General features: G+C 36.2%; 1 protein-coding gene and 1 long non-coding RNA gene across 7 annotated transcripts in view; both read right to left on the reverse strand.

Moving 5' to 3' along the window:
• The window catches only part of HIPK3 (homeodomain interacting protein kinase 3), a 93,714-nt gene that overhangs the window by 44,952 nt on the left and 34,975 nt on the right, over positions 1-13,787 (reverse strand). The gene's annotated exons all lie outside the window — the stretch shown is intronic.
• LOC147576569 (uncharacterized) lies at positions 716-6,260 on the reverse strand. The gene is made up of 2 exons (XR_015240929.1): positions 4,099-6,260; positions 716-3,864 (listed from the first exon to the last, which is right to left on the reverse strand). It is a non-coding gene; the product is annotated as an uncharacterized LOC147576569 (long non-coding RNA).

A 13,787-nucleotide genomic window follows, 5' to 3' on the forward strand; every position in this document is an offset into this window, starting at 1 on the left:
TATATTAAAATAAGATCATGTATTAAATTGGTCCGTGTATTCACCTAAGTCAGCTCTAAGAAAGTGAAAAAGAAAGCCACAGAATGGAAGAAGACATTTCTGCATAAGATTTCATATTGAGAATAAACACTTTAAAAACCACAAATGAGGGGTGCTTGGGTGGCTCAGCTGGTTAAGCCTACAACTCTTGACTTCAGCTCAGGTCATGATCTCACAGTTCTTAGGATCAAGCACAGCGTTGGGCTCTACACAGAACCTTCTTGGGATTCTCTTTCTTCCTCTCTCTCTGCTCCTCCCCCACTCTCTGTCCCAAAATAAATAAACATTAAAAAAGAAGAAGAAGAAGAATGAGACAGTCAAGCAAATAGAAAATCAGACAAAAGAAACTTCACAAAATAGAACATCCAAATAGTCAATAACCTTGACTTGGGTAGTGTTATAAGGGTTAGTTCACATTGCAATTATGAAACTGTAAATTTTAAATTTATACACTTTATACTATCTTCTACTTTAATAAAAGTTTACAAAAAATGACAGATTAGCCATTATTAACACAAAGTCAATTACTTCACATAAGCTTTCAAAGGTTCTGCTCTGTGGGGTAAAAGCAGGACATACACACAATGTAAGCCACCATGGAACAACTGGGAGATTCCCTACCATCTTGTTACCATTGCATAATTTTCCTTTAAACCATACACTCTTTTATTTTTAATAGCTTCTACTTATAGGGTGTATACAATCTCCCAAGACTATATTGAGTGCTTCACATGCATTGTGGAGTTTAACCTTCACAAGAACCTTTGAGGTAGCTATTAGCATCATTATTTTACAGATGAGTAAACTGAGGCTCAGAAAGGTTAAACAATTTGCTCTAGTCGACATATTAAGTGGCAGAACAGGAATTATGAACCTGTGAATAAATACGGTCGCATAATTTGTTACTTGGCATTATTTAGCACCAAACATTAAGTATACTGTTTATTTTTTTAAATTCTACCCTTCTTTGAAAATACTTCAGGGGTGCCAGGGTGGCTCAGCCGGTTGAGTGTCTGTCTTCAGCTCAGGTCATGATCCCATGGTCTGTGAGTTCGAGCCCCACGTCAGGCTCCGTGTTAACGGCTCGGAGCCTGGAGCCTGCTTCGGATTCTGTGTCTAACTGTTCCTCCCCCACTCGCTCTCTGTCTCTCTGTCTCTCTCTCTCAAAAATAAACATTAAAAAAAATTTTTTTAAGAAGAAAATACTTTATATTCAATGCCTCATATGAACTACTGAAAAGTCTCAGGTTTTCCTGTAATCCCTAAAAAGGAACACCATCATATCAAAAATACTATATAGTGCGTAAAGGCCTGTTACTAATTCAACGACATTCTCCTAAGAGCTACATGTTAATGAGAAGCAATTCAGAGCAAACAAAACCTTCAAAAGATTCACACACATACTTCTTTCATGTTACACAGTTCCCCACCAAACTACGCAAATATAAATTCTCTCAATGAGTTTATTCCTTCTAAACACTTCTAAAAGTATTTTGTTTTTAAAAGGTTTTCCTGTTTTCAGATGACTTTCACCAATTGACTGATTTCACTGACCAAATGCCAAATTCTACAATTACATTTTATCACTTATAAAGAAGCTATATCCTTAGATTTAAAGAAGCGAGCAGGGGAGAGGGGGAAGGAATCTCAAACAGGCTCCACACTCAGTGCAGAGCCCAATATGTGGCTTGATCCCATGACCCTGGGATCATGACCTGAGCCCAAACTAAGAATTGGTCACTCAACTAACTAAACCACCCAAGCACTCCAAAGAATAATTTTATTATTACTTTGCTATTACTAAAAATCAAATATACCCATATTAATACATGTAAAAATTAAGAGTTACTTATAAACGCTGATATACCAATTCTCATTTAGGTATACTGGATTTCAGTTGCCTCTTCTATAATAAGTTAGACTAAATGTCTATGTAAATGTTACCAACTCTAAAATTATTTGCTTCTGGGGCACCTGGGTGGCTCAGTTGGTTAAGCGTCCAACTTGGGCTCAGGTCATGATCACGAAGTCTGTGAGTGCGAGCACCGTGTTGGGCTCTGTGCTAAAAGCTCAATGCCTGGAGCCTGCTTTGGATTCTGTGTCTCCTTCTCTCTCTGCCCCTCCCATGTTCATGCTCCATCTCTGTCTCTTAATAATAAGCATTAAAAAAAATTTTCTTAATAAAATTATTTGCTTCCACATCACAATAACTTTAATACAACTATTTTATTTTTAGAACTGTTGATCATTAGTTTAGTCTTTAGGAAGGAAAGAGGGAAAATATACACATTTACAATGCCGGGACACATTCTGCTACAATATGAAATGGCTCCACACCACAGAAGAGAGTGGACAGAGACTCCTGATACAGGAAAAGAGATACAGGGCTTGTGTTATCAAGGTGCGTACTAGAAAATCTACTGAAAAGTTACCAAATGCTTCCTAAGCATACATTTTTAAAGTATTTGAGTCACTTTTTTGATTACTCTGTCAGCTTTTTCCAGTTGTACAGGGCTATTTCAAGGTCAAAGGCACACCATAATCTCAATACCACTGCCATTAGGTTTCCAAGAGGTCGTTAGTTTGTGACATTTGCTGGTAAGTACACCCTCATATTAGGAACTAGGGGGTAAGAGCAAAGTAGTAAAAAAAAAAAAAATCTTCCAATTACACATCTGTGTGGACTTCTGTCATCTCTTAAACCAACCCGTAACACATGTCCAACAATGCAGGATAAACCGCAAAAGGCAGAGACTGTAGGTCAAAAAATTACTTTCTAATCTAGCACAGAAGTCCAGACCAGAACAAGGCACATGAAGTGTGGCAAATTGACATGTGAGGACATTTCAAAAGTAAAATCAATAGGATTTGGTCACACAGTGACTAGACATTGAGCAGGAAACCAAAACAAACCAAAAAACCCAAAGTGTCCAACAATGAGGAGCAGGGAAAATGATTCTTTAATAATCTTGTTATGGTAATATGAGAAGATGAGAAGACTCTGGGAGAAAGATGAATCTTTGAACATGAGTTAGAAACATCCAGAGACTGTCCAAGGAAATAACTAAAAACAGAAATTAGGTGTTCAAAGGGGGGCCAGGTACCTAACTAACCTGAAAGGTAGGTATCTACCTCCTACCTTCAGGAAGGTATCTGAACGCTTACCATATTAAACAAACTGAAGTCATGGAGGAGAGTTAAGATCTCCAAGAGGGGAATATATTGAATGAGAAGAGAGTACAGGACTGAACCCAATAGAACCCAATTCATTTAAGAGGTTAAAAAAAAAAAAAAAAGAAAAGAACAAGATAGTTTGTCAGAGAAGTGAAAGAAGAATCTGAGGGTACAGTGTTTAGGAACCAACAAAGAAAGTTTCAGTTAAAAAAAGGACTAACAGCACTGAATGACAGAGGTCCAGCCAGATGTGGACTTAAAAAAAAAAAAATCAAATTTGGTGATTAACAAATAAGTCACCAGTGTCCTTCAAGAGGGGAGTTTCAGGAATATGAGGGAAAATCCCTGGAGAAAGAGCATGGAAAAGTGGAGAGGCAGGACTGAGTACAAATCACAGCTCTGCCACTTATTAGCTGTGTTAAGCAAGTTGCTTACCATATCTGAATCTCAAATTCCCTCTTTGTAAAATGTAAGTATTACCATTTGTCATGGTTGTTGTATGGGTAAGGGGTAGTTAAGAAAAGTTTCTAGCACAGTGGCTGGTACTAAGCAGCCAATAAATGTGGTTATTATTATACGAAACCTGTTTATCTTTACATTTTCATTGCCCATATAAAAGAGTGTCTACCAGTGTAATATTAAGACAGAAAACTTTTGGGACGCCTGGGTGGCGCAGTCGGTTAAGCGTCCGACTTCAGCCAGGTCACGATCTCGCGGTCCGTGAGTTCGAGCCCCGCGTCAGGCTCTGGGCTGATGGCTCAGAGCCTGGAGCCTGTTTCCGATTCTGTGTCTCCCTCTCTCTCTGCCCCTCCCCCGTTCATGCTCTGTCTCTCTCTGTCCCAAAAATAAATAAACGTTGAAAAAAAAAAAAAAAAGACAGAAAACTTTTTTTTTTCATGTAGTGCAGGTGATAAAAAAATTAAAACTTGATTTTGGTTTTGCCTATTTAAGCCAACAATTTGAAAGACCAGAAATAGCCTTATAATGACAAGAATTTGAAAAAAGGGGGGTGGGGCATTTTTCACACACTACTGGGTGAGATTATAAACTCAAGTAGTATGTTTCTGGAAGAAACTATGGCAGAGCCCACCAGCAAAATGTAACATAACCTTTTTGACCCAACAAATCTTCTAGAAATGTTGTGGAAATGTACCTAACAAGTGTCCCAGGACATACAAGAAAGATCCCTGTGGCATTATCAGAAAACAAAATGACATCAGAGAGAACTGCTTGAAGGATACAATACATTATAAAAATTATAATACAGAAACACAGCACTAAGTGGGGGGAATGCTCCTGCTTTGCTTCACAGCCTTCTTGATTATGGAATTTTTTTCCAATAGTAAGCATCCATTACTTTGTAATTAAAAATTAAATCAAATAATTTTTAATTTAGTACACTGGCTTTTAGATCAGTATATTCAAAATTTTTTATAATTCAGTGTTTTCTCACAAAAGAAACGTTTGTTCTTTTTAATGTCAAAGTTTAACTCATTAGATCTCTCTCCTAAGTAATACAATCTCACCACACCAGCTGATACCTAAATTATTCACTGGCCACTAAACTTGTACTCTTCTGTGGCAGCAGGTACTCTGTTAATAATATCCACGGTGATGAATTCCATTCACAGGAAAATGCTGAAGACTCCGAAACAAACAAGCACACACATCCTGAGGTGTGTGTGAGGTTGGGACTGATACCATTACATTACACTCTATTACAGTACATTCATCAGACAGACAATGTGTACCTTTAACACAAAGCTATACAGCACAAGGTGGGGGGGAGCTGATAACCTCTGAAATTAAAGGCTTTTCAACATAAAAAAAAAAAAATCACAAAAATATAACTACCACATGATGCAGCCACCCCACCCCTGGGTCCATAGAGAAAAGAACTGAAAGTTGGGTCTTGAAGAGCTATTTGTACACTCGTGTTGATAGCAGCTCTTTTCAAGATAGCCAAGAGGTGGAAGCAACCCAAATGTCCAGTGATAAAAGAATGGATGAACAAAATGTGGAATATACATACAATAGAATTTTTCAGCCTTAGAAAGAAAGGAAATCCTGACACATGCTACCACATGGATGAACACTGAGGACATTATGCTAAGTGAGATATACTAGTCACAAAAAGGCAAGGACTATATGATTCTCCTTCTAGGAGATAATTAAAGTAAGTAGTCAAATTCATAAAAACAAAAAGTAGAATGGTGGTGACCAGGGGCTGAGGAGAGGGGGAAAAAGGGAGGTATTTAGTGGGTATAGATCTTCAAAATGTACAAGATGAAGTTCTAGAGCTCTGTTTTACAACAATGTGAACATACTTAATACTAATGAACTACCTGCTTAAAAATGTTCAAGATGAAAAAAATGCTTAAGATGACAAATATTACTTTATGTGTTTTTCACAATAAAAAAATGAAAAAATTTCCATTTTAAAAATAATTTTGGCCACCAAACTGTTAGGCCAAGATGACAGTACAGTTTACAAATCAGTTCAATTTGTTTTTTTTAATATAGGGAGCTATATGGACAAATGTTTCAGAGTGAAATATGTAAAGGAAGGGATTACCTAAGTATAAAAATATTCTAATATTATACAGCAATTTTTAGAAAGGCAATATTCCTTTCTAAATATTAACAAAATAGTAACATATCTAAAATTATAATTTGATGAAATACTTTCAAAACAAAATATTTTTCTTGATTCTCATTATCAGGATTTCCATTTTTCACCTATCAGAAATAAAAGATTGCCTAAAACTAAGTAAAAAACAAAAGAGGAGTTAATTAAAATTTGGAAAGCCTTTAAGCTAGACACCTTGATCTGAAAGTATTTGAGTGACTTATACCACTCAATCCATGAAACTAAAGGAAGTTAGTCACGGCTGCAAGTAGATATATTAATATCAAAAGGCTTCATGAAAGCTTAGTACATACAAGATAAAATTTCAATTCTACTTACTTAAATATTTTGAATCTTACACTTTGAGAGTTACACACTAAAAACCTCCTGCTTTTGATAAAAGCACTCTAGAAAACTACCAGCATATTCCTTGGATTTTCTGATTCGTAAAATATTAAGAACTATAACTATTTTGGGCATTTAGTGTTTTTTTGTTTGTTTGTTTTTGTCAGCACTCATCACAGTAAGTACTCTTAATCTTTTTCACATATTCCACCCATCCCCCTCCCACCCACCCTTTGGCATCTAGTTTTAAAGTATTTAAGACTTAACTGTATTTATTTACTTTTACTACAGAAAACATCAAATACAGCTGATGTGTGAACCACCATCTACCAATAACCTAGCTTCAAAAATTACCAATGCATCAACAAAGACTGTCTAAAATTATAATTAATGGTTATCCACTAGGTGGTAGTAAGCAAACCCCAGATATATAATTTCACTTATAAATACTTCAACATATAACTCTAAGGGATACTTAAAAATAATAACCACAATGCTATTATCACACATAAAAAAATCAGTAATTCCCTATATCATCTGACATCCAAATTTTCTCTATTGTCTTATAACTGTCTCTTTCACAGTTAATCTGTTCATTTAATATCTAAATGAGTTCACACATGAAGATTCTATTTAACAGTTTCATAGAATAACCTAGGGAAACATACTCTGGGTGGGGGGGACCAAAGTATTAAGTTAAACAAAAGCAAACTGCAAAACAATGTAATCTGTGAGTCTATTTTTATAAAAATGTTTATCTTAATACATGATAACAAAATGTAGTCATTTTAGTAGTCATACTAGCCATGATTTGGGGTTATTATAAAACAAATCAGCCTGAAATAAACCACTTTTTTTTTTTTTAAAGAGAGAGCACACATGCACAAGCAGGGGAGAAAGAATCACAATCTCCACACTTAGCACAGAGCCTGACGTGGGGCTCAATCCCACAACCCTGGGATCATGGCCTAAGTCAAAATGAAGAGTTGGACACTTAACTGACTGAGCCACCGAAGCATCCCTGAAATCATTCAACTTTAAAAACAAAATGTGATTTAGCTTAAGAAAATTTCAAACGTTGTATTTCACTTCCTGAGATTCAGGTAGTCATGTCTAAAATACTGCTAATGGAGAGTTTTCCAGGTTACTTTGTTTTCCTTATTTGTTTTTACTCGTTTTTAATGAGGAGGTTTAACACATGGTGTTAAATATACACTTATATATAGAAATCCACAGGAGTCAGGTGCATGTCTAAATTCACACACAATTTCAGTCAACAAATATCATCAACCATACCAAAGCATTTTTCCCCCGGTAGGTATGGGGAGTATCCTACTAAAGCCAAAATAACCACACTAATACCAAAAGGTATCTTAAATCTATCCATTTCTTTGCACTGCCACCACATCCTCTCTATGGATTACTTTAATGCCTCTTTCCTAATGGTTTTCCTACTCCTACTCTCATTCTGGTCCTCATCCTCCTCCTCCAAATAGTAATTAAAGTGATTAAAACATAAACCATAGTGGCTACCCTCCATCTTCAAATCACCCCTACTTTATCCACTCTACTACACTTAAGTCTCACTGGCAAGCTTTCAGATTCTCTACTTTATCAAACTCTTACCAATCTCAAGAGCTTCACACAGCTCTTTCTTTGCCCAAGGCTCTCAATTCCACTCACTCTGGTTGGTGGTCTCCCTTCAGGCCTCAGTTGAATATATCATGTCCTTAGAAATTTACCCTGTACACCCAATTTAAAGTCCTTACAACTAACTAGCTGTCTGAAACAAAAAACAAAAAACATTAGATCTATACCTCAACAAATTATAAGAATAAACTTATAATAGATTAGAGATCTAAATACTTAAAATGTAATTCAGTAAGTACTAGAATAGGGCAAATGTCTGGTTTTTTTTTTTTAATGTTTAATTTTAAGAGAGAGAGACAGAGAGAGAGAGAGAGAGACAGACAGAGCATGAGTGGGGGAAGGGTAGACAGAGACAGACACAGACACACACACATACATACATACACACACACACACACACACACATACACACACACATGGAACCTGAAGCAGGCTCCAGGCTCTGAGCTGTCAGCACAGAGCCTGACTAAGGGCTCAAACCCACAAACCATGACATCATGACCTGAGCTGAAGTCTGACGCTTAACTAACTGAGCCACCCAGGCACCCCGGTAAATGCCTCCCTGAATTAGCATGGGAAAAGGTTTTCTAACCACGACTTAAAATCCACAAGCAATAAAAGGGAAGACAAAATTGACCACACACAAAAAAAATTTTACAAGGCAAACAAATAAACAAAAAGACATCAAAAAGTCAAAATAAAAAAATAATGCAACATATATGACAAATAAAGGACTAATATTCCATATATGTAAGAGATCTTTAAAACTGGTAGACAAAGGGTCATGGTCAACTCTTAATACAAAAATGGGCAAAAGACATGAACAGAAAATCCACACTCACACAATTTTAAAATGACCCTTAAACACTCATTATGTCTCACTCATAATGAGAAATGAAAATTAAAACTACATAGATCTACCATCAGATTCGCAAAATTGTTAAATAGCATATTCTGCTGGCAATGCTGTAGAGAAACAGGCACTATCATATATTGCTGATGGGAATGCAAACTGGTACAGTTCTTACTGACAGAAATTTGGCAATATTTAACAAAACTATACATGCATTTACCTTTTGATTAAATAATCCCACTTCTGAAAATTTACCTTGAAGATACAACTTGAACAATACAAAATTATATATGCACAAAGCTATTCTTTGTAATTGTAATTGGGAAACACTATGTCAATAACTAGGAAAGTGTCTGAATAAACTATGGTAATCCACAATAAAATAGAAAGATCTCTATGAACTGACATGAAGTGATTTCCAGGAAATACTGTTAAGGGAAAACAGCCAAGTGCAAACAGGTAGCTATAGTATGTTACCTTTACTGTAAGAAAGGAAACAAAAAAATAGATATTTATCTGCTCACATAACCCCCTGTCAAACACAAACACACAAACCCACATGCAAAGAATAAATTGAAAACTAATGATAATGGTTACCAAAAGGGGTTAGGTAGGAATGAGGTGGGAAAGACAGAAAAGACGGAGTGACACTTCTGATGGTTTTAGCATGGTTCTGAGTTTTAGAACATTAATTAATGTTTCACATAGTCAAATAAACAAAAAAGGACATGGGTGGATCCAAAATGAAATACAAAGAAATGAACTTAAATATATTTCAAGTAAACAATAATCACACACTGAAAGCAGAGGTTTGAAGAACCTAAGTAACTTAAAACACACTATTTTGACTACATGCTCCAAGTCTGTGGCTAAAGAATAAAAGAACTGTAAATAAATGTTGTACTCTGGTTAGTAAATTAGCAATGGTAGGGGTAGCAATACCAAAACTATGTTAAGTGTATTCTAGAACTGAACTAATAAGTAACATATTGTGAATAATGAGATCCAAATTTCCTGGAATTATAAAAGGGATTATAAAAAAAGGAAGAAGGATAGAATGAACTCTGGAGGTATTAGAACTGGACATATCAGTATGAATTCATGGTTTTAATATATAGACAGACACACAATTACACTAACACACACACACACACACACAATTTTCTAGCTTCGCCACTCAAAGGGTCTAAAAGCAAGAACACCTTAGCACTAATGAACACATCTGACACTAGCATCCAGATTTTGGTTTTTAAACACCATTCTCCAATAACCAAAGCTCCTTAGAGAAATGGCCAATACCAGGGTTGGGGAAGGAAAGATACAAAGTCAGTATGGATCATCTTGTGGTACCGGAAAGTAAGCACTCAAATGGGGCCATGGCAAAGAGACACAGAAGCAAACTTAAAGTGGCCCGTGCTGGACAGTTTAGGACAATTATTCACTAAAAAAATAACAATAAGTAACAGATTATAACCCTTTGAATATGAATCCATGAATCCATGCAGAAACAAATTTAAAAACAAGTAAAGCTCTTCCTTATAAAAGAATTCCTTACAAAGGAAGGACAGAATTAGAAAATCATCATCTCACAGCCCCATACTTAAAAATATTTAAGGCCAAATTCACCAATGGATGGATGCTAAAACTGGTTCGTGAAAATTAGATGAGAAAACAGTATAGTTTTAAAGTATCTCTCCCCAAGATACTTATTAATTACAAAGAAAAAACACCTTATAGTGCAAAAATCTGACAGTCACCACCTCAACAAAGTAATCATAGTTAACCAGTTGAGACAAAATGACATCATATGCCTCCCAATATGTGAGATCACAACATCACTTCTGTGTAGTCTAAAAATGCATAAATTGAAAACATCAGACAAACCAAAATTAAGGAGCATTCTACAAAATAACTATCCAGTGCTCAGGGTTATGGGGCGACTGGGTGGCTCAGCTGGTTAAATGTCCGACTTCGGCTGAGGTCATGATCTCGCGGTTTCTGAGTTCAAGCCCTGCATCAGGCTTTGTGCTAACAGCTGGTAGCCTGAAGCCTGCTTCAGATTCTGTCTCCCTCTCCTTCTGCCCCTCCCCAACTCACACTCTGTCTCTCTCAAAAATAAAATAAAAGGCAGGAAAGAGGGCACTTGTTGGGATGAGCACTGGACGTTATATGGACACCAATTTGACAATAAATTACATTAAGGGGGAAAAACTAAATTAAATTTAAAAAGAATTTTTTTAAATAAACATTAAAAAAAATTTTTTTTAAGTGTCAGGGTTATGAAAGGCAAAGAAAAAACGAAGGAACTACTCCAGATGAGAGGACATTAAAGGGGCATACATGGCAAATGATGCACTGTGTGATCTTGTATTGAATTCTGGGCAGGAAAAAGGTCGTAAGTGAGAAAATTGGTAAAACCTGAATAAAGTCTATAACTAAGCTATACTAGTATTAAATAGATTTTAATTTCCTCAAATCAAATAGTATTTTGAGTGGTTCAAATAGTTCATCAAATCAAGAATACTGAATTGAATAAAAATAAAAAATGTTGAAAAAAAATTAAAAAAAAAAAAGAATACTGAATTGATGTTAACTGATGATGATTTTAATCATCATACTGGGGTTATGTAAGAGAATATCCTTATGTTTAGGAAACACACATGGAAGTATTTAGAGGTAAAGGGGCCCATTGTCTGAAACTTACTCTCAAAAACAATGCAAGAAAAAAACATGTGTGTGTACATAGAACCAAGAATGAGTGATAAAACTACAGTGGTAAAATTTTTAAATTTGAAACACTTAGAGAATCCAAGTGAAAGGTATACAGGAATACTTTGTAATATTTTTGCAACTTTTTTATATGTCTAAAATTATTTCCAAGCAAAAAGTTAAAAAACAAAAACAAAAAAAGTAACTCCATCCTGGTATTCTCTGTCCCTGTTCCTTTCCATAAGAGAGTACTACTTTACCTTTTTGGTTCTCTACCCATTAGATTATATGCACCATAATGGTTAGGTCTACATTTCTGCTCCTAAATGAATAACCAGCACCGAGCACAATAATTTACACTTTATATGCCCTAATTATCTTGGATTAAAGACTTAACTGTGTGCCATTTTACAGTTTTCTACTCATGAATCTTTCTGCTGATAACATTTTAAGAGGTCTCAATCAAATGATGGACATAAAACGCAGGGTATCTTGGGGCACCTGGGTGGCTCAGTCAGTTGGGCGTCCGACTTCAGCTCAGGTCATGATCTCGCAGTCTGTGAGTTCGAGCCCCGTGTTGCAGCTCGGAGCCTGGAGCCTGCTTCCCATTCTGTGTCTCCCTTTCTCTCTGCCCCTCCCCCACTCATTCTCTCTCTCTCTCTCTCTCTCTCTCTCTCTCTCTCTCTCTCTCTTTCTCTCTCAAAAGTAAACATTAAAAAAAAAATGTAGTGTATCTATACAATGGAATATTATGTAACAACAAAAAGAAATGAATTACTAATAACGTGCTACAGCATAGATGAACCTTGAAAATGTTATGCTAAATGAAAAAAAAAAGTCAAAAAGGACCACATAAATACATTCATATAAAATGCTAAGAATGTGCAAATCTACAGAGACAGAAAGTAGATGTGGGGCACCTGGATGGCTCAGTCAGTTAAGCATTCAACTCTTGATTTCAACTCAGATCATGATCTCTCAGTTCGTTGAGATCCAGCCCTGCATAGGGATCTGTGCTGACAGCGTGGAGCCTACTTGGGATTCTCTCTCTCTCCTTCTCTCTGCCCCTACCCTGCACATGCACGCTCTGTCTCTCAAAATAAATTTTTTTAAAAAGTAGATTTTTTTGTTACCTAGGGCTTAGAGAATAGGGAAATTGGGGAAAGATGGCTAGGGGGTATGGGAAAGGGAGTTCTGCTGGGGGTAAAGACAATATTCTAAAATTGATCATGATGATGCACAACCACAAATATACTAAAAACCACTGAATTGTACACTTCAAATGGGTAAAGTTCATGGTACATGAAATATATCTCAATAAAGTTGTTTAAAGAAAAACAACTTTAAGAGTCCTACCAAAATTTCTGGGGTGCCTGGATGGCTCAGTCGGTTAAGTGCCTGACTCTTGATTTCAGTTCAGGTCATGATCCCATGACTCACGGGATCAAGCTCCATGTTGGGCTCTGCGCTAACAGTGCGGAGTTTGCTTCAGATTCTCTCTCTCCTTCTCTCTCTGCCCCTCCCCTTATGTTTTCTCTCTCAGAATAAATAAACATTAAAAAAAAAAAAAAAACAAAAGAGCCCTACCAAAATTTTTATTTGGAGAGAGAGAGAGAGAGAGAGAGAGAGAGAGAGAGAGAGAGAAAGAGAGAGAAATCTATGTCTATGGCCACCATGTATGGCACTGAAAACTACTTCATTATAGACTTTTGGAAATTTCAATTAAAACTTCTGTTAAAATGAAACCCCACTGACAGCCTTTTATTCAGATTTCTAAGAAGAAATTGCCAGGAATTTTAGCCAATACTGAGCTTTTTTAGGTAAGGGTGGTTTAGTGAAAGAGAACACTTTAATGCTAGTCAACCTAACTCCTTCTCTACTCTCAAAGCTCACACAGGGGTCATTTCTCCCTGGAAGCCTCTTTGAATGCTCAAATTAGGTTAAGTGCTCTCCTCTGTACTCCCACAGCTCCCTGTACACCCCTGTACCTTAGGACTTCTTGAAACAAACTATTTTTCTCCTCTTATCAAATTATGAAATCATGTTTAATCACATCTGTATTCCTAGCACAGTACCAGCACATAAAAAGGACTCAACAAAAATTGAGTTAAACTTGGAGTGTGAATTTGGACCTGTTTGACTTCTATGAGCCTCAGTTTTTACCTATTCAAATAGGAATTCTACCAGTTGTCTTACCTAACTCATAGGGATGAGACATGAGAAACAAACTAGGAAATACAAATAAAAGCACCTGAAAAAAATGTAGTATACATACACAGTCTTCTATTATCATAGGAGCAACCTACATCAAGTATTAGTTATTACTGTATGGGTCATTCTCTGTACTTAATTTTGTTATAGGAGCTTTGTCTTTGATACTTCTGGGTC

The sequence above is a fragment of the Puma concolor genome, chromosome D1 (assembly GCF_028749965.1).
Source record: "Puma concolor isolate L17-30 chromosome D1, mPumCon1.1.hap2, whole genome shotgun sequence".
NCBI classification, from domain to species: domain Eukaryota; kingdom Metazoa; phylum Chordata; class Mammalia; order Carnivora; family Felidae; genus Puma; species Puma concolor.